General features: G+C 42.6%; 1 long non-coding RNA gene across 2 annotated transcripts; it reads left to right on the plus strand.

Annotated features, from left to right (window-relative positions):
• The first annotated feature begins 402 nt into the window (after positions 1-402).
• LOC116653018 lies at positions 403-19,109 on the plus strand. 2 transcript variants are annotated; one of them, XR_004306378.1, is made up of 3 exons: positions 403-658; positions 5,258-5,332; positions 17,466-19,109. It is a non-coding gene; the product is annotated as an uncharacterized LOC116653018 (long non-coding RNA). The 2 variants fall into 2 exon arrangements; XR_004306379.1 differs by having other exon boundaries at positions 17,469-19,109.
• Positions 19,110-22,087: the final 2,978 nt, after the last annotated feature.

Genomic DNA, 22,087 nt, shown 5'->3' on the forward strand with positions numbered 1-22,087 from the left:
CCCACAAGGCCACTAACACCACAACAGCCCACACGGCCAAAACAACACAACAACCCACACGGCCACTAACACCACAACAGCCCACACAACCACAAACACCACAACAGCCCACACAACCACAAACACCACAACAGCCTCACACGGCCACAAACACCACCAACAACCCACACGGCCACAAACACCACAACAGCCCACACGGCCACAAACACCACAACAGCCCACACGGCCACTAACACCACAACAACCCACACGGCCACAAACACCAATAACAGCCCCACACGGCTACTAACACCACAACAACCCGCCGTGCCACAACCCCCGTCCCCCTGGCGTCACGCCATCCCCTCGGGGTGGGCCGCGGCCTCTCCCGGTGACCGATGCTCGCTCCGCCCCGCGCCGTCCTCCCTCCTGCATCCAATAGGACACGAGTCATTCCGCGTCCCGGACCCTGGGCGCGGGGCTCGTTCCGTATCCTCGCTCCTTCACAGCCGCGCTTGGGCTCCGCGCGCTCCCGCCGAGCTCCTCCCCTCGGGGCGGGGCGCAGCGTGGCCCGTCCCGGCCCAGCGGCGGCGGCGGCGATGTGGAGTCGGGGCGCGCGGCTTCGCTGCTAGAGGGAGGTTGGGGGGCGCCCGCCGGCACCCGGGAGACCCGGCCGGAGGTAGGAGCCGCCGCCGAGCAAAGCGAACGGGACGCGCGGGGGGCGCTGAGGGGCGCACGGCCGGGGCAGGTGCGGGGTGAGGCGGGCCGGGGGCGCGGCCCCTCCCGCAGGTTCCAAGATGGCCCCCGCCCCCTGAGGGAGCCGGCAGGGAGACTCCGCTGCCCCCCTGGGCCCCCCTGAGCCCCGCGACGCTCTCAGGGTCGGGCCCGGGGCTGGATCCCGGCTGGGCTGGGGCCGTGGGGAGGGTTGAGCCGCTCTGTCCGGATCCTGGAGCCTTTTGGGGTAGTGGGAGCTCGTCCTGAGAAGTAATAGATGGGAGCGAACGGGAGGGGACAGCGGGCGCGCAGCCGGGCTCGCGGAGCCGTAAATGTTAATTGTCGGCTGCCCGTACCGCGAGGTGAGCTCCTACGTTGGTTGAGAATAGCGTAACTCAGGCGTGGAGCCGGCCCCTCGGTGGTTTGTTAATGCTTACGCTTAATCTGCGTTGAGCGAGCCTTTAAAACATCCGTAAATAGCCTTATTAGTTGGGCGAGCTGCACGTGAGCAGCAGCGGTGACCCCTGGATGCGGCAGCGATCGGAGCGCGGTGTCTCCCCGCTGAGCTCCGGGCTCTGCTGCTGCTGCTGTTCAGCCCTTGGTTTCCTAAACAGCCCCGCTCATCTCAGCCTTGCCCTCCTGCACAGCGTGCTGTGCAATAACTTCGGGGTGTTTCAGGGCTGCCATCCTTCAGCCTCTCCAGCACTAAATTTCAGCATCTCCTTCCTATGTTTTCCAGTGAGGTTCATGGTTCTTATTTCAGGCATCCTTAGGTCGAGGTTCTGGTTTCAAGGAGAGCTGCTTGTAGCCATCATTCCCTGTTATGTTTAAGATACAAAGCCATCATTCCCTATTAAGTTTAAGATACAAAGTGTCTTTTGTAGACGTCCGTTTTAAAATGTAGCCATTAGAATTTTGGTAGGAGGTATTAGTGTCATCATTCATGACCTTTTAATGCAGGGGTGATTATGTCTCTCGTATTTGCAGGAAGATCTGACTTAATTTACAGCTTCGTTATTCATGTAATTAGAATAAACAGCATTTTCCCGTTTGATATGGACGATTAAATCTCTGATCTCGCTTAGAATTAACATTAGGATTTTGATAAATGTCACTGTTGGATTGAGTAAGTCTTTTTGTATTTAGAACGGGCGATTACACGCAGTTTCTAAAAGCAGCCTTAAAGCAACAGTTAATTTAGTTTTTAGGATTTAATCTCTTAGAGCAGTGAATGAATGAAAGGGACACGGCAGTTTCAGCTGTGCATGTTTATTCATCAGAATGATGAGGAGTAATGCGGTAGCATAAATGGCCAAAGGTAGATCTAAATGGGCCTGGACTTAGGGTGGTTTTGGATTTGACCATCTCTCTGCTTACATGTGTACACGGAAATGGAGACAGAGGGAGTCCCAGAGGTGCTTATTGCTGTCAAGTGGCATTGAGGAAACATTGCTCTGTGTTTACTTGATTATTATTCTCTTCCTCAGGCATCTGTCAGCAGCCCTTATCAGAACCAGGAGGCTGTGTTGTGTGGGCTCTGCTTCTGGGCTGGTGTGGTTGGAATTGAGTTTTCATATTAGGCAGGTGCAGTGCTGCAGGTTTGTAAGAGCACAGTACAGAAGTTAGAACCAGCTGCAGAGAAGGCAGATTAATGTACTATTACTCTGGATGCTTAATTCGCACCCTCATTAAAATTGATAGGGAGCATCCACAAGCACGTCTCAAAGTGCCAATTGCCAGCCCCCTCCTGAGCGTGTGGTGGGAGCTCTGCGACTCTCAGAAAGATGCTGGTGGAAACTGCTGGAACTCCCATCTGTTCTCAGGATGTGGCAGCACAGCCCTTGACTAGAAGTGAAGCTTTGACTGTGCTTTCCTCTGCTGAATTCTCCTTATGCAGCTAACACCCAGGCGTGCTTGAGCCTTTCATTTATCTGTAACATATGGAAGGGAGCAGAAGGACTGTAAGAAAAGTAGTTCAGTACACCTAAACTGGTTCCTCCATGTAAGGGTTATCTCAGAACTTGCTATGATAATAAGTAAAAGCAGGAAGAAATCCAGTCTTGCTGCTAGCAAAACTTCCGTTACTCATCTCCTGCTCTACCTCTTTGAAAGCTGTTGTAGTGACTGAAGCCATTTTCACCACCGAGCACAAGTGAATTAAATGTGGGAGTCCCAAAAGCTTTCCACTTAGTTGTGTTAATACAACTTAATCCCAGCCTGAGGTGTGTGTGTTCTTCCTGCCCCATCTCCTGGGAAGTTCTCGTCCTGGCTGCAGCTATACATAGTTCATTAAGGAAAAGATGTAGCGTATTCACTTGTCCCTTCCTAATTTTAGTCTTAGAAATATATGACATAATAAATTGATGCTTGCTTGCAGTGGATCCTGAGTATTTATATCATAAGTGATGTCATACCTTGGGCTTCCTTGCCAGGTAGTAGTACTGAAGTAGAGCAAGAGGGAACAAGCATTACTTAATGCATGTCAAATCAGTCTCATCATGCAGTATCCTTAACATTCCCGGGCAGCACAGCCCACTTGCTCTGTGTCACACCTCTCTGGCTGTGTGGCAGCTGAGAGCTCTGACTCTGCTCGTGGATTTTCCAGGACCTTTTGAGGATCACCATGAGGCATTCAGTGAAGTTCTTTTAGTGAGTTTCTAAGTTGAAATGGTACTTTATTCTTTATGCTTAGCTAGCAAGGAATGTGACTTGAATTTTCCCTTCCCTCTTTGGAAGGATGTTCTTGAGTAATAGCATTAAGCAGACCAGTTTTGGGGACCACGGCTGCTGTCACAGAATCACAGAATGACCCGGGTTGGAAGGGACCTCAAGGATCATGTAGTTCCAACCCCCCTGCCTGGCAGGGCCACCAAACATACACATTTACTAGATCAGGTTGCCCAGGGCCTTGTCCAACCTGGCCTTGAACGTGAAAATGATTTAGCGATGCACATTATGAATCAAGTGTAGACTGGACTTCATTTTGCAATTGCTAGCTATGGGGAAATGATGAGCAGCTACTATAAGAGTGTTTCACGGGTTACTTAGATTTACCTATGCCCGTGACAGGGGAAGCCACCCCGTGGGCCCCCATGACAGAGTGTTTCAATATATTTAATATCTTGGGATTACATGTTGTTACTGTGGCCAGTGTCTTGGTTTTGTCACTTTTCCATTCAGTTGTGAGGGCTAAGATGCCTCTGCCATCACTCTTCTTGGGGAGCTTAAATGAAATCACAAGTCAGGCTAAAATCCAGCGCCACATTAAGTGCCACATTACTGTGTTATGGAACACCTCCAGGGACAGGGACCCCATTGCCTCCCTGGGCAGCCTGTTCTAATGCTTGACCAAAGACCCAACAGCCTTCTCTGTCAATTCAGCTGGCTTTACAGTCAGTTGGAAACCTGATGTGTTTCAGTGTTAGCACACTTCATGTCAAGTGGTTGAGATGTTGTATCTTAATAACAGAAGAACAAAAAAGAAAAGCAGTGTTTTAATGGACGAAGAAATCAGCCCGGTCAATTATCTGTATCAATTTATTTGAAGCTTTCCTATAATCGTTTAGGAAAAATAAAATACTCCTTTAAGACCAATTTGCCTAGGGTAGGTTTGGACGCAGAACAAATCTGCATATCATCATACCACCACCTCCTGAATAAAGGTCTCTTCTGACTTATTTTTTTTTGACAAGGCTTTGTAGAGGAAGGATTGTTAGGAACTTATTCTTATAACATTTAGAGACACAACAGCCCCAGGCAATGCTACAGGCTTGGGACAGAGGAGTAGCTGGAAGTCTGTGTAGAAGAACTGGACCTAGAGATGTTGGTCAGTTCTCAGCTGAATGTGAGCCAACCACGTGCCCAGTGAGCCAGGTGGCCAAGAAGGCCAATGATGCTCTGGCTTGTATCAGAAATAGTGTAGCCAGCAGGAGCAAGGAGGTGATCATCCCTCCATACTCAGCTCTGATGAGGCCACACCTTGAGTGCTCTGTTCAGTTTGGGGCCCTTTGGTATGAGAAAGACATTGAGGCTCTGAAACATGTCCAGAGAAGGGAAATGAAGCTGTGAGAGGTCTGGAGCCTGAGGCTTATGGGGAGCAGCTGAGCGAGCTTGGAATGTTCAGTGTGGAGAAGAGGAGGCTCAGGGGAGACCTCATTGTACTCTACAACTTCCTGGAAGGAGGCTGTGGTGAGGTTAAGTCTGGCCTCTTCTGTGTAACAGCAATAGAACAAGAGAAAATGGCCTCAAGTTGCACCAGGGGAGAGTCAGGTTGGATGTTAGTAAAAGCTTATTATTCTCTGAACAAGTGGTCAGGCATGGGGGCGGGCTGCCTAGGGAGGTGATGGAGTCACTGTCCCTGGAGGTGTCAAGAAACATTTCATTGTTGTACTGAGGGACATGGTTTAGTGGGAAGTGTTGGTATGAAGCAGATTGGTTGGGCTGGATGATCTTGGAGGTCTTTTCCAACCTTGGTGATCCAATGATTCTAGAATAAAAACATGATGATACTTCATGTTTCCAACATTAATGTCATAATACTGTTAGCCTTTCCTTTTTCCTTCAGGTTCCGTACATTCTTGGCTTCCTGATTTGGAAAATGTGTACCTGGCATCCTTGTTAAGTCAAGACAGTCATACAGGTAGGATTACCATATGATTACTCTTTTACCTGTGGCTTTCTGATGGTGGTTTACATTGTCATTTGTTTTCTCTGCTCCATGGCAGTGTGTAGAATGGGATGAGAGACCAAAAAAAGAGTTATATTCTTCTTAGTATTAATAAATGAAGCTGTCAGATGTCAGTGTAATGAAATGTGGTATAAGTGTGCTTAATTCGAATTATATGCTGATTTATTGTTGTATAAAGACAGCCTGTTTTTTTTTTTCTTTTTCTTTTGGAGTCAGGAATGATTACATTTCCATATGTTCTTTCATGATATATGATGGATTAGGTTTTGAAAGCGTAGGGAAGTGTGTTACCAATACAGCCAGCAGTTAAGAAGGACTGGCTACAAGAACAGTTACACGATAAATTGTGTAACATACTTAAGAGTAAGGTAAAAAGCTCTAGAGCTACTAATTACACCTCAGAACTTGGAAATGTCTACATCCATTTGTGTAAGGAGCACGGGACATCTTTATTGCTCTCATAATATGTTGTTTGGTGGACTGAACTTGGCTTTAGCTAATGAATCTGTTCCAAAAGCAGAAGTGTAGTCTCAGATATGAAATGCAGGATGCTGTTTCACAGTCAATATGCCACGAACGCTTTCTGAAGATATGTAATTGACATTGCTAATTATAGGGAAGAGTGGGATGTTTAGATTTCACATACTGTATGTGGCCAGATGAGAAGCTTGAACTGGCCGATGGAGAAGCTTTTTTTTTCTTAATGAAAAAGAAGTTGCAAATTTAGCCGTGCTCTTTCATCACTGTTTGGAAAATTTGCAGAAGAGAACTGATCTAAAGAAACAGTATTAAATTTCTCTTCAGAGGCTCGGTAGGCTCAGCAATGAAGGTTTTCAAATACAGTAATAGAGGCTGTCAATGAAGTAGCTGTTCACGAGTGGTTAATTATCTCATTGTGATCTGGGTCACTGGGGAAGCTGCGAACACAGCTCACTTCTGTGTTCTAGTGGCAAGTGGAATGTGTGTGTGGAGGGGGAAAGCTGAAGCTGTATTGTCTGGAGACCAGCAGTGTTGGAGAAGTGTCCACAGCCAACTCCTGAGAGAGCAGCTTACCCTCTTGTTCAGGTGTGTTGAGGATCAGGGGTGTGCAGCATGGCTCTGGAGGTTTCATCTCAACTTTTCTCTACTCCCTGCACACTCGCACAACGTCTTTGCTCTCTTAGCAGCCTGGGACATGCATGAACAGCAGCCCTTTGTCAACAGCTTTGCTGGGGCTCCCTGCCCTGCTGTTCTTGCCATCTGCAGATGTGGGGACTCTGAAAAGAGTCAGTTGCTGCATCCCAGACTGTCTGGACCAGCAACTCCCTGTTGTCTCTAGGATTTTTTTAGGTAACCTGCAGCTTTGGCAAGTTAGCTTTGGTTCTAAGGCTTGCTTTCTAATGGGGAAAGGAGTGCCCAGTTTGCATTGCAGAGCTCTCGGATATTTCTTTTCCAGATATCTTAATCTATTAAAGAGCATTCAAGTTTGATGCTAGAATTTCCTTGTACTGAAAAGACACAGTGCTACAACCCAGCATGGCTTAATCTGTTCCAGCATGCTTGGAGGCAAATGTGGAGTGATGCACTGGGTGCTCATCTGCCTGCTGCAAGGTGGGAGCGGTGGGGTGCTTCTAAGGAAAGGCTCCCTGGTGCTAAGAAACCTTGTTGCTTAACAATGAGACTAAAAGTAATGTGCAGAAGCTGAACGGTCAGTCATCAGGGAAAGCAGTTTTGGGAAGGAGTGTAGGAAAGATGTGTGGTGTCCTTCATGTGGAGCTGTGGCTACAACCAGCAAGCAGGGAAGGTGGGCGCTGTTGGAAGTTCTTTCTGTTTGTGTCTGCTGAAAGAGAACCACGTTTCATCTGTGGTGTGTGTGTGTGTGTGTGTGTGTGTGCTGGTGTTCAGAGTGATGGAGGAATGGTGGCTGGAAATAGCTGATTTCAGAACTGGAGGAACATGGCTTCATTGGCAGCTACATCTGGAAACTTCTTCACCGTGAAGGGAGGAAGTTCTGAGACAAGTACTGGAGAGAACAGGTGGGGAAGGGGTAGTTGATAATGAAAAGTAGAAAACTGCATTACACCAATGGAATAATCAGCTTCTTTTTTCTTTCTTTTTTTTTTTTTTTCCTCTTTTTTTTTCAATGAAGCTATGAAAATCGTTTTCTAAAGGTTTGTGTTGCATTCAATATGAATCATTCCTGATTTCATGATGTGTGTTTGCTACTCAATCAAGATTATTTAGCTTCATTCTCATTAAGGCTTTTCACTGAACTTGTTTATAATGATAAATGTAGGCTGTTAAATACCTTCATTTCAACAGGAAAAAAAGTAGGAGTGAAAACAGAAGAGCATTAAATCCATGCAGGAACCTTTCTAATAGGAAGAACCTGCAGCTGGCGAGGCTGGGGAGGGAAGAGTTCAAGTATTTCAGGTGCTGAGGGATATAGTAACAGTTCACTAACTGGAAAAATACACAGGAAACATAATAACTGAGGGCAGTAGCATGAAGACAGGTGGTCTCAGCCCGTTAACTCTTTACTGGGGAGGGTTATCAGATCAAAGGCCAACATAGGCAGTGAAAGACTTCTTGTTACTGTAGGAGGATACTAAGATACTGTTTCATTTAATACTGTTTTCCTTCTCTATGAATAGGGAGGGCAGCATCTGTAACACAATGTTTAATTCTGTAACTTTGTTGTGTAGGTGGACAAGTGTAATGGATGATGGCAGCTGATTAAGTGTAGCTTCATTAATGTTGGATTTTACGTTTTACTCCTCAGACTTAAAGCTTTATCACAGTAGTTAATGAGTTCTGGCTGGTGCTTTTGGCTTCCAGTGGATGATGGCAATTAAACTTGAAAGGAGACGAGAGGGATTCTGGTCACTGATCTCAACCATTTTGCAGGCTGCTGGCTTACCTCAGGGAATTAAGTGCCCCACCTTAATTAATCACTTATTTTGTCTTTTCTAATGTTGTCATTTGGCTTGGTTTATAACATTAATATTTAAAATATATGTATCAGTTCAATAAACATGTGCATTACTTGTCAAAACGCTGCAGCTTGTTAAAATAAGCCCACTGACATTACAGTTAAACATCCTTGGAGTGACACGTGGTGCCAGTGGATGCACTGTGTGCCTGCATAGGCTCTCAGCTTGGGATACTGGTGCTTCTTCTGGAGAGAAAGCCTCTTCCTTTTGTATCTTCAGATTCCTGTAAAGAAAACACTGTGTGTCCATTTAGATGGTTTAATATCAGTATAAAACTGGCAAGTTTAATGCTATACTATAGGAACAGGGAAGTGTTTGGTTAAGAAGCTGGACCTTCTGTGGCTGCTCACTGAGCTTCCAGTATGTTGGAGTGGCTACACAAGAAATCTCAGTTAACACATTTGTCCCACGTGATAGAGATCTAAATAGAAAATGAAGTTTCCCTCAGTAGTCCAAAAAAATCAAATCTCATCTTGTATTTTGGTAATTATAGTCAAGTATTTGTTTGGCTGCTGTCTGTGCAGTTCCTCTGCACTGGGATGGCAGTGAGAGTGTGTTCAGTGTCTGTGAAGGACGTGGTTGGATCAGCAGCAGTCTGTGCTGGGGGTTTGGCATGTCTCCTGTGCCACTGCCCAGGCTGCAATGCGAGCGTCCTCTCTGAGGCCATGTGTCTCTGTTCCTTTCCTTGCTGCCAGCTGCTTTTGATTCACTGGTTGGTGAAATGCAAATCTCTTCTCTTTAGGAGGGATTGAGATGACAATAAGCAAAGGGCTACTACTTTCCTTATGTGCATGATTAGCATTGGCCTTGCAACCCATATGCTCTTACATGCTATGTGAATTTAAAGCATGTTAACCCTCTTTCTCAGAGAGCTGGTTTTGATTCTGCCTTAACAGATCTTAATACCTCACTACTCTTGCTGCCTTGCATCTTCTTCTGGCACTTCCACTTCTCTTCCACTTCATCTCTTTTGCTGCATTTTGAGTTATTTTATAGACTGTGTATGTAGTAACACAGTGTTCTGACTTAGTAAGTCATCACAGAATGGCTTGGGTTAGAAGGGACCTTAAAGGTCATCCAGTTCAACCTCTGCCATGGGCAGGGCTGCCACCCACTCCATCAGGCTGCCCAGGTCCCCATCCAACCTGATCTTGAATGCCTTCCCTTTTCAGGAAAAATATTGTTAACTCCTCTTGAGAGGGAACAGAGCAGTAGAAGGAGAAAAGCATAAGGGAAAACAGTCTACTCTACAATTGGTTCTGCAGGAATCTTGTAACTAAAAGGAAGGTGATAAAGACTTCACGTAAAAGCCTCTTTCCTGAGGAGTCAAGGGATCAGCTACTCTGGTCTCCAAGTATGAAACTGATTTCAGCCATAGCATTTGAGTTTGGGTTATGAATTAAAGTCATGGTGTGACTGTCTAGTTTGGTGGTTCCCAGTCTGTAGGCTATGTTGTTGTGGGGCATATTGTTCTGTATTTCCTCTTCTTTGTAGTTAGTATCATAGGGAGCAGTATGATCAGACTTCTCCTTAGAACAGTCCTGACTTGGTGCTGGGACCATGCCTACAAGTAGCTCAGTCAGGTTGTATTCTGGGAGGGAGACTTCTTTCTCCATTGCTTGTTAAATCAGTGAACCTCTGTTAAGTCACATTTTGTCATGGGTGTCTTTAGCTTATGACTTGGCATGTGATTGTACCAGCTGTCAGAATGACCTGTATAGGTCTGTGAACTTGGTATGAAATATAAACCAAGAAGGGAAAAATAAACTTGCTATTAAAACAGCAATTTTGTGTGACTCTCAGCCTGATACTTGGCATAAATAGCTGCAGCTGAGATCCAGAATTTGCATACAGGAATGAGTCTATTCACGTTTCAAAGGTGGTATTTCAAGAAGTATTGTTTCCAGATAACACTAAAAATACCCTTTTCTTCTTTGGACACAGGTTTGCTGTCATTGCAGTGGCACAGCAGAATTATACAGGCTGCTGAAGTCTGGCTGGGGGTCAGTATAGGACACTAGCAGGCATTTCTGATGGCACATTCTGAGAGTTGACCATGGGTGAAGCCTGGAGGAAGCAGAAGAGGCTTGTTAGTGGTCTATGATAGGTGCAGTTCTTACTACTTGAATGTTTCTGACTGCTGTTTTTATAGACAACTTTTTATTTGCTTTAAAATGTTTACAGTGTTTCTATTCTTAATAGTTATCTTGGAGTAAAGACCTTTTGTGTTACAAAACATTCTTTCTAACTCTTTTTCAGTTTGACTTAAGTTTGTGCAAGGATGAGCTGTGTTTCAGTCAGTTTGTGTGCTTGCAGTTTTGCAATACTCAGAAGAATGAAAACTGGCTCGAGTAGATTTTATCCTACATTTTAGGCCAGACTTCTTGGTCAGACTGAATGTCAAGTTTTAAATGCCAGAATATAGAACTACAAAAGTACCGTATATATGGAATTTATTACCTAATCCTTCAGCAAAATAATCAAAGCAATCTCTGAAGTTAGTTATGAAATTTATCTTAATATCCCAGTGTCTGCCTTTCTGTGTGTGATAGGAAGCAATGCAGCTGAAGTCATAGCCAGGAATCCCACTTGCTGGTACTAGAAAGATCAGCTCCTGGATTAAGGAGAGGCTGTTACGTAGGCCAAGAAGCACAGGTCTGTGTGTTACTTTCTAAAGAAAAATGAGCAGAGGCTGAGGGTGGAGCTGCATTAAGGATTTGAAAGTGGTCATTTGAGCTTTGCATCTGTTGCTAAGGTCCAGTTTACTGAGATTAGTACTGTAGGTCAAGTAAAAATATGTCCTCTTATGCTGAGTAGAGCCAATGGGAAGTCCTTGCAAGTATCTCCTTTCAGAATACTTTTTTTAAGCTTGTCTGAATTATACAGTCATACGTCTGGAATATACTATAAATCAGATCTGCAGGCGCTTACAGTGAATGTAGGTGTGTGCTATTCTGATGACTAGCCTAAAAAGCGTTGGTATCCTGGTATAAGCAGATGTACTAAAATGGTAGAGGAAAATGTAGTGATGTGATATAAACCAACTGAGAATGGACTGAAATGCTCCCTTGCAGCCACCTTGCTCTGTGCTTCACCAAGAGAATAAAGCCCAGAAGAGACAACTTATGGAAACTTCTCTGCTCTGGCCCAAGCTTTATTCTCTTTCTGTTAAGTGTTTCTGTGTTAAGACACAACAGTTTTGCAAGGGCTTACTGATACAGGAGGGCAGCTGCAAAAAGGAAGTTGTTTTGAAGTTCAAATATTGAAGTGAAATTGAGCGCTAATTAAGGGAAAACTAGATGCTGTATTTCTCCTGACAGGGGTGTCAGAGCTGTCCTTCCTTCTTCAGAAGTAACTAAGGTTACAAGCAGGTTGAAAGGCTGGTGTGCCCTAAAGACAACCTGCTCTTCAAAACTGCTGTGCTTAGTTTGATTGAATGTGGTCTCCTTGAGAAAATCTCTCATCTTACCATGGTGGTGTCTTGGACCACTGTGGCTGCAGCAGCTTTCTGGGTAATGCTGTGTGCATTGTGTCTGTTGTAGCCTTTCAATAGCAAAGCAGTTGGCAGCCAGTTTTGCCTCATCCTGCTTGAGCTGAGCATAGCAATTGACTGCAGCTAATAAAGGGACTGTTGTGCATTAGATGTAATGCTGTTGTGGTAAGGTGACCTGCTGTGTGTGTGTAGGATGCTTTGAATGCTTAGCAGCATGGAGACCAACTGTATGGAGTGCTGTCAAATTTGGAAGTGAGCAGTGCCTTGAGGTGTGCTTTGTGCACCTCTTGTTTGCCAAAGGAGCAAGTTTCTGGCATGAAATGACGGGAAGTGTAGATGTGAGTCTACAATGTTCTGTGAAAAGATACTCTGAAATTTGTTGTTGGCAAAGTTTATCCTGTTGTGATATTCATGTTTTTGCATTTTCTGGACTAATTATTGCTTGGTGTTGTCTGACAGATGGTTATATCTTAAAGCTGTATCAGAATAATGGTATTTGCTTGACAGTTATTATTCTCTTTGGGATGTAGGATAGGGAAGGACCTCCCTATTCATCAAGTTTATTTTCATGCTCTTGTAGGCTTCATCGTACAGTCGTAGACATATGGAGCTCTGTCTTAAAAGCAGCTGGGCCTTTTCACCCACGACTTTAATTAGAAGCCTGTTCCAAAGCTATATTGTGCTAACCATGAGGAACCTCCTTGTAATACTCAGCCTAAATTTATTCATGATCAGTTCTGGTAATAACCAGTTCTTGTGCCAGGGTTGTCCTTTTATTTTAAGTGGGGAATTCCACCTCCTCCCTCTCCCCCCCCCCCAGTTCTTTTATTGTTCTCTTGGTGTGTTTAGGCACAGCCCTTACTTTTCTGCCCAGCTATTTTAGCCAGGCTCAGGCCATGTCCCCATTGAAATGTGGAGCAACACCGAGGTTTGGGTGCTCTGAGATGTCTCTGCTCTCACGTAGCAGGTTTTTCCAGTTGCTTCAGGAGGGTGTGCCTTACACTTTGCACTATTGCTGATAAAAGGAGCAAATAGTAGCTTCCTTGTTATTGCAGTGTACTAATAGAATCATGAAAATAGAAAATTCCATGTTTTAAGCCCTGTGAATGTTGTCCAATCATTAGGGCTCTCAGTATACATACTGTAATTCAAGAATGCAGACCATCCAATGTAAGTGTTCAAGGCAGGCAGATGTTCGATTGCGTGGGTCCATGTTTGTGTTGATGTTTTTTCCCCCCTTAGGCTGTTTAATGTTCAGATCAGTATTCAGTGGTTGATCTGTGCAGATGCATTCTTTGCATGTTTTTAATGAGTTACTGCAGAAATCTGTGGTCAAAGGTGAGTCAGGTCTATTACATAGGAACCAAAAACTGAGATTGTATATATTTTTTCTGACTAAATTTATAAATAATTGCTACTTTTAAGGCTTTTGATGCATTGAGCTGCACTTCAGTTGTATGCTGAAGATAGTAATGAAAGATGTGAAAGGCAGATGCATTTGGTAGAATTAAACTACAAGATTAAAGAGTTTGAGAGAGCTTCAGTAGGGAACCTGACCTACTTTCCTTCCATTTAGAATCCCAAGCACTGATGTGTTGGAAAAAGTAAACCAAACACTTAACACTGTTTATATCCTGGGTTTAAGAAAGAGCTTAAGCCTGCTAATGTTCAACACTGTAGCTCATAAAGGTTAAGGCTCCTGCCTACAGAAGTGTGGAGGCAGGCATGTAAAGGGCCACATGCTGGGGAGACTGAGGTTGTTTTTTAGGCTAGAATTTGAAATCCATAATGTGGAGTGCTGGTGCATTGAACCTAGTTGTAGGAAGCCAGGGTATGTCTAAGAGTTCATGGATCATTTTTATTAATTAGAAACTAAATTTGACATGACTTTCTGTAGTTTTGTCTTAGGAATGGGCTTTAGAAACTAAATTCCATATGACTTTCTGTAGTTTTGTCTTAGGCTTTTGATGCCTCTATGTGCAGGCAGTAATGGGATAATCAACTGTGAACCTGCTTTCCAAATTGAAGGAACACCATTATCTTTAGTTCTAAGTGATGTCACAGCACTTGTGTGAAAAATAGCTTTTCTCTTCAAAAATAGAAGGTAAGATTGCTTAAAATAGAAGAGTTTGAAAGGGGACTTTGCTGGCTCTTAAACTTCCAAAGCACTGACTCCTAAAAACAGGCACACTGGGTGTGCCTCCACAAATGTGTATCTCCTCATTGACTGCTCCTTATGTGATAACACTCAGAAGTTGTACTGCTTTCTGGGCAAAGTTGTCAGAGAATGAAACTGAGACAACTTTGAGTTTTAATGAGTTACTTGACAGTGGAAAGAAATAGTGAAGAATGTTACTCGGTATCTGAAAAATAACATTTGGTATTTCTTCTGAGCTGCAGCCTGCAAGATCTTCTGGTTTTCTGTGTGAGACAGTAGTTGTCTTCATAGATGAATGACTTTGTGCTATGAATGACCTTCATGCTGTGACACACATGTTGTGATAGTAGAAAAGGTGTGCCTTGGCTTTCTATGACAGTGTGTGAAAGGTGATTGGATTCATCCTTATTGGGACAAGGTGGTTCTGTGTGCCCAGAATGGTTCAGATGGTTTAGGTGATAAAATGGAGATAAAATTCAGAAACAGGGTGAATGGGTTTGATATGTGCCGAAAGATTCTGCAGCTCTGAAAGGAAGTGGTGTATATTCAATTCACCTGATTCTGAGGATCTATGCATTGGGTGTGCTGCAACAGGATGTACTCCTTTCTTCTTTTAAAGGCAGCATCCAAAGTAAGCAAAGTGGCAGTAAAGAAAAAGATTCTGAAGAGGATTAGGATTGTACCCTTCTGAGTTGGGCTGTGGGGTGGAAGGAGAATTTGTGCTTGTGGAGGGCTGCCATGGGTTTAGTTTTTGTACCCTGTGTTGTCCGCAGCACGGAGCAAGTGCAGTCCATACATCTGACCTGTAAGACATCTTACCTTAGAGTGGTGTCGTTTTCATACTTGGCACAGTTCATAGCAAGGAGCACATGTGCAGTGTCTTAGATACCTCCACACATTAGCTTCTGCCAAATTTCACTCATGTTTCCAAATGTAATATTATGCTTGTGTCCTATCCTCTTTTTGGCAATGGATTCAAACAGCACCTGTTAATGTTAAGAATAAATGAAGTTACTGTAACATTGAGGATAAAGAGGTTTTGGTGAAAGAAAATTGGATACAAGATTTAGATTTCCTGCCTAATTAAATATTTCAAGTGGAAGTGTTCTGCTTCAGTGCTATTTAGAAGTCACAAAGCTGTATTATAATGTTAGCGCTTGCTTTTGTATTGAAAATCTCTAGGAGCTGAGCTTTGCTGATACTTATCCAAATACTTCTAAGTAACAACCCAAACCACACTGGAACATCACTTTTCCAGGGCTAGATGAGTGTGCTTTTGAAAGCTTGTAATTCCTCAGTACATCGACTGGTGTCCCTTTGCATTTAAATGAGCACTTGCAGTTTTATACAGCTTATTGGTATTTCTCTTCAGTCTGACAGTTGAAGAGTAACAACAGTAGGTATAAACATTAGGTGAAGCCTTACATTACATGGCCAGCAATCATTTGTTCTGGCATCTTACAGCAGAACTTAAAAACAAAGTCCTGTTGCTGCTTTGACCTGTGGATACTGGATTCAGCTCTGCCCTGGAAACTACAGCATTGAAACTACTTAAAAATGATGAACCTTTCAGTTCTGTAAATACTACTACTCTGATTACTGTAGGGCAATGTTATAGATACATAACTGCTTTTCTGCCTAATACTCTTTTTTTTTTTTTTTTAATGCTATTTCAAATGAGTGGATTCTCTTTAATATCAGAGAAAATCTGAACAAATATTTGAAATCTATAACTGAATTTCTCTGGAGGGTGTTGAATAAAGGAGTGTAATGATCTAAGCTGTGTTCTGTTTTGAACAGGAAGAAAGGAGCGTGGAGCGAAGGAGGTGATAGTTTTCAGGATGGAGGAAAGGAAATGACTGGGAAGAGGAATCCTCTGCACCGCTGTTCCAAATGGACAGTGTGCAGCTCCATGGCTGGGGCAGGAGTGTTCACTGGTTGTTAAGGGCTGAGAGATCTAAAGGGATCATGAAGGAGTTGGGTAGTGTCTGCCTTGTTATTAACAAGACATGTTCACATAGGTAAATTGCAAAGGAAGCTGTATGGTGAGAACGGATGTGATGATGGAGAGCTGAGTGTGTTTCCAATGCCTTCATCCCTTAACAACCATTATAAAAATCATTTGACACTATTAGAAAAGAACTAGGAGGGCTGATGATTTTAAATGAATAACATAGCAAATGTAGCTTATAGAAGTTCATGTCAATATGCATTGCTTTCATGGGAATTAGTGGGGTAGAGGGAATCTATCCCATTTTTTTGTCTCCCTGGAAAACTAGGCTTGCCTCAGCGTGATTTGCTTGCGCCTGCTTGTGCCCATTTCAAATGTCAGTCCTAACTTAGAAGCTGCAGAGGCAGCCTCCCCAGTAAATCATTAATTGAAAGTAACACAGCACGAGGTTTTCTTGAAAATGGAAATGGGTTGTGATCAACAAATACTGTTTTAAGATTATTTTAACGGAAGGGATTCCTCTTCCTGTTTTTTTTCAGTTGTTTGTTCACTGGGGACAAACCAAATGTATTGGATTCATTGATCTGTTGGGTTTCAGAAAAAGGAGGGAATGGATCCTGTTTTGATTTGTGGAGTGGAGGTAAAAAACCTGTCACTGCTGACCATGTTGCTGAGTTTAATGACAAGCCAGAAAAGGGTGTTGATAATGTTGTTCTTACTTGATTTAGTGCATTAAAAAAACCTGTTTACTTTAGGAAGTGTGAATGATTTGTGCCTTGTCTTCCTTAATCATCACTTGCACCTTTTTATGTACCATTGGGATGCAGATTGTGAAATCCAACCAGTTGGTTTTGCCATCTTGGTTCCAATGAATTCTTCTGACATAAACTACCTACAAATGTGATTGTCATAATTAAAGAAAAACAAAGTAAAATTTTCATTGTCTGCAATGTTTGAACATGTAGCCAGCTTTTCTTAACAGAAAAAAAAACAACAAAAACAACAATAAAAAAGTCAAATTGCAATGGAAAATGCTTTATTAGTATTAGTTACTATTAGTGAAGGAATGAATTATCAGAAAATCTTAACTTACAGTTGTTAATAAAGCACATTATTTGCTTTCTTGAATAATGAAATTCAGGCCATAATTTCATCCTCATTTCTAAAATTCCTCTTGTGTCTTTTCTTAATTTGCCATGAATGATGCCATTATTCTGTCTCTCACTTGAGCTCATAAACAGGAAAATGCTCTCCAAATTCAGCTCATGTCGAGGCTATATTTAAATCGTAATCATTTCAAATCCTACAATAACAGCTATAAGATATGCTCACTCTTACATGTTTGAACACGGAAAATATTTTAGACTGTATCATCTCTTTTGTTCATTATTGTGGCATTTATCAGTTCTTGTAACATTTAGTCCTTCTTACCTCTGCGATATAATTCAGCTTCAGAGCTTTTACCAGGCTGTTGCTCTGACCGTGTCATTCATCAATCTCTTTTTCTTCAGCAGGAATTCTCTTTCCTAGTGAGTTACATGTGGGATACCAGGCCTCCCTTTGTCATGTGCTCTGATCCTGCCTATCACCAACTCACAGCAGCTGCTGAAACGCAGTGGTCCACCTCCAGTGAGCCCCTGGTCACAGAATGGCTGAGGTTGGGCAGGTCCAATGGAGGCCATCTCGTCCAAAATGACTGCCTTCAAATCCTGATAGGAATGTCTTCAAGCCCTTCAAGCTTTCACACTGCCCTGAGATAAAGGGAAATGGTTGTCTTTCTTCTGATGCTTCTTCTGAAGGCTTCATGTAGAAAGATCTTGATGTAGGCAAGGCAGCTCGACTGTGACTTATCGGGTCATCTTCTGTTCAGCTGTGTGGTGCTGAGGGATGATCTCTGTATCATTTCAAAGCATCTATTTTGTATGGCAGTCCTCAGAGCATCCCAGAGAGCTGGGTGCTTACTTTCCAAGCACACACTGCTCTTGTGAATTGCAAGTCATGTTGCACTGTTATTTTTAGGGTATGTACCTTAATTTAGTAGTCCTGCTTAACTCTTCTAGCTTTTCAAAGATGGACAAAACACAGCTCGTTAGCCTGGATTTTAAGCTTAATCATAGGTAAAATTCTGAAGGAGCTGCTTTGAAACTGTTGAACAAATGAGCAATTTCCTTGTGTCCAGGGCGAATCTTTCATAGTCAAGGGATCTGAAGTTGCAGGCTGTGAACTTATGTAGTTACAGATGCTGAGCTGTTAAGATTCTGTTTTCTTATATAGATAATAACTGCCATAATAATACAGCTCCCAAACCTAAATTAAACTGCTCACTTCAAGTATTGAACTAAGTTGATCAAGTGTGGAGGAAATAAATAAGATACAATTTTACTTGAAATTATGAATATGTAAGGTCCAAGAAATCAAACATGAACCTAGTTTGTTATCTAAAATAATTAATTAGCTGATTCTTGCAGTATACGTAAGCTTCTGTTAACAAATTTAACATGGGTGAACATGTAGGACCTATAACAAATATAAATATGTCCGCAATGATAAGACATTTCAGTTCCAAACAAAAGAAAATCCAAGTGCATCTGCAGGCTTCTTACGCATCATCATGTCTAGATATTAATAGAATTCAGAGGAAAGAAGGCAAACTCAATTTGCTAAGATCCAGAGAATAGATGTATTCAACTTCCTATTAAGTAATTGCATGAGGCATTTTTCATTTTAATGCTCGCTCTGAATTTCTCTCTTGTTTTTCCTCCTTTTCCATTAGATATTTACTGTCTTAAATGTTTCTCAGTGCCTTCATCAGTGTTGCATTTATTTCTAGCTCAATTAAGAAGTGATTGTAATAGTAACTTGTAATGACTTGCTTAAGGCAGTGCTGAATTTGAAGGACTTTATTATGTGACAGAGCTACGGTTTAATGCGTGCATTTATTAATATTTATTTCCTAAAAGGGAAAAACATTTTCATGCCTGCATAAACATCTTACAAACAGGATCACATGGTAACTCTATGACTTTGAGTTAGTTAAAAAGATAGTATGCTGGTCAAAACTTCATGCCTAAAGATAACATTGTTATAACATGAATGAAAGGAGCCCTAGAATGACTGTGTGTCATAATAAATCATGTTGGTTGATGTGTCCTTAAGTCTTCACACGTTGTAGGTGCCAGTTTCACATTTTATTTGCCATATTCAACAGACATGCTGGGGAAAACAGACTTATATGTCTATGTTTAAACATAAACATATAATAAAGTTACGTTTGATATTATTTCACAGCTGTTGATTGATTGACAGCACACATGTCATTATTCCCATTATATTTCTTTTGATAGAGATTACTTTCATACGCAGTTTAGAGAACATGGTGCCAGTATGATACCTCTCACCCTGCTATAAATGGGTTTGTTTAACTTCTGTCTAGGATAAACACAGAAGAGTTCTCTGCATGTTGATATGTACTTGGATTTACACTACTTTCATCTAACTTACACACTGCTATCAGAACATACTTTTGAATGGTGCTATAAATTAAACGTCTCCTTTTGCTGTTTCTGTGACAAGAAATAGTTTTTGTTTGTTCATTTGTTTTGCTCTTGTTCTAAAAGGGATTTCAGTCAAGGAGGATAACTGCAAGTAGGGTGGTGAGGCTTTGGGCTCTTTCTTTGTCCTAACAAGGAAGGAGAAAGGAGATGCAGCATCCCATCATCAGAAGTGGAGCGTGTGTCCCTGTTTTATACCCGGTGCAAGTCACATGTAGTGATGGGTGTTGAATGTTGTGACCCAGTTATTGCAGGGCCAAGGGCTGGGCCCTGACTCCTATTCCCTTGAGGAAGTGCTGGGAAAGCCTCATGCTTCTGTAGAGAGAGAAAGGAAATGGAAAAAACCATAGCCTGTTTCTAAAGTCCCTAGGCAAAATAATATCATCCCCAGAATTTTAATTTAAAGCTTGTTACATAGTTACTAGAATTATGTGAAACACAGAAGATTGGGACAGCTGCTTTTAAGGATACTAAGCAAATGTAGAGTCCCCAGAGTACTGGGATGTATCTGAGTCTGTGGTGTTTTGAACATTTGGTGTAAAAACAGGAAGGAAGGAGGGTAAGTAGAGACCTCTCCCAAATAATTTAGTATCAGGGTTTATTTTAAAGGGTATTGTTTGAATGTAAAAGAGTTTTTTTGTTGTTGTTTTTGAAGGTACTTGAGATTGTTCTACAACAAAAAAATATGTTGACAGAAAATTGCAGCTGCTTTTACTCAGCCTGTCCTCCATGAGCTGCAGGAATCCTTTTCTTTCTGCAGCTGGATTCTGAGCTTCTGTCTCTGCAGCAGGGGTGGCTTTGTGGGGAGCTGCTCGATTTGGTGCTGCTTTGTTCTTCTGTATCTGCAAGAAAAAATAGAAAACCATGCAATGGAGCATATGAATGTCAATGAAAGAAGCAGCAAGAAGGCTTAGAGTGGTTCTGTTCATGTCAGATATTTTCTGATAACTAATACAGAGTGGCAAGAGATTTGTCTAACCATGATTTTAGAGAGGGACTTTAAATGGAGATCCCAGGAAAGCTACAAGACATTACACAATTATTTTGGGAGTTATTTGTCATGACTTCATACAGTTCTTTATCTTACGTCCGAGAAGGTGTGCCGAGCCCATCTTTAGATTGGAAGCCGATATCTTTACTTATGAAACTGAGAGTAATGCCTTTGTCTTCTGTCATTTAAGTCTGAAAACATTTTCAGAAAGTAATTTCCATCTTCTCGGATGCTGATGGTTTATTGATTTTTTAACTTACATTAGCAGCTGACAGGAAACTGAATGTTTTCATGTGATTATAAATCCTGGAGTCTCTGTTCCTCAGAAAATTCAGGTTTCTGCTTTCTGCTATTCAGATATGGAAATTCTGTCGTGTGAACTTCTTTTTTTTTTATTTCCTCAGTGTTTTTTCAAATTGTGCAACAATTCCACTTGTATAACAGTTGAAATGAAAAGTGCAACGAGGTCAGAGGACAGGACGCTCTGTTGGGTGGATGGAAACTGTCCAAGTCACCATTTTAGTCTTTTCATTATGATCTGATATTTAAATTTATAAAAACAAACAAACAAAAAAACCCCAAACAACCCAGAAAGTCAAGTGCTTGTTTAGACCATGTGAACTTGTTGAGTACAGGAAGTCATTTTGGTCCTCAGGAGGTGCACGATAGGGAATTCCGAAAGCACTGGTGATTTGGGCGCTGCTTGGTATTTGAATTCCCATTGCAAACTCCCATCCTTGTTCAAATGGAAGCAGTGGTGCTCTTGTGGGGAGGCTCAGAATCTTGGGGAGGCTCAGAATCTTGGGGAGTCCCAGGACTGAACTAAACAGCTTTTGAAGTGCTGGCGTTGGGTTCTGACATACAGGCTGTTTCTTAACAGTTCTCTACTTGGTGTTTCCTCCAATGTGTAAATCCAGTGTTGCTCCCTCAGGTCATCATTAACTTGTTTGTGTGTTTGGATTAAGTAACTTGGCACCTTCCCCGGGCCTTGCTGTGGATCAGCAAGGCAGCAAGTTCCATCCTGTTTGCTGCTCCTTTCGTAACTCTGCAGGTGACTTTGTTTTATTTTTTACTGATTGTCTGTGACTTGTTCTGAGCTCGTACTTTAAAGAAGACAGGCAACCTTCTGGAAGTGGGGAGAACGTTGTGTCCTACTGAGCGAGCCAGCACACCTGTAGCATGCAAACAAGCCTGGATGTGGTTCTTCTCTGCCTCTGGTGTCAGGCTGGTTAGTGTGGGCTCTGAATGTCCTACAAACAATTGGAAATACATGTTTTTCCTGTATTTGCTCCTTCAGTTTGAAAAGAAGAAAGGTGTGGAGACCAGGAGGTTTCTTCTAAGCATATTTTGGAGTAGCTCTGTATTACTCAGCAGTAGGCCGAGGAGGTTTTACTCTTATTATGTTTCACACTGCACTATATTTCCATTTTTCCTGCAAATCTCATGGTGTGTTCCCATCCTGCCAGGTAGAGCTGAGCCCAGAAGATCCTGAAAGGATAAATGAATGGTGAAGCTGGTTCCCCTGCTGCCAGCACAGAGCCCCTTGCTGCGGGGTGCTGGGTGCTGCTGTGCCACAGTCCTGTGCCATGGG

This window comes from Coturnix japonica, chromosome 2, assembly GCF_001577835.2.
Source record: "Coturnix japonica isolate 7356 chromosome 2, Coturnix japonica 2.1, whole genome shotgun sequence".
In the NCBI taxonomy this organism is placed as follows: Eukaryota; Metazoa; Chordata; class Aves; order Galliformes; family Phasianidae; genus Coturnix; species Coturnix japonica.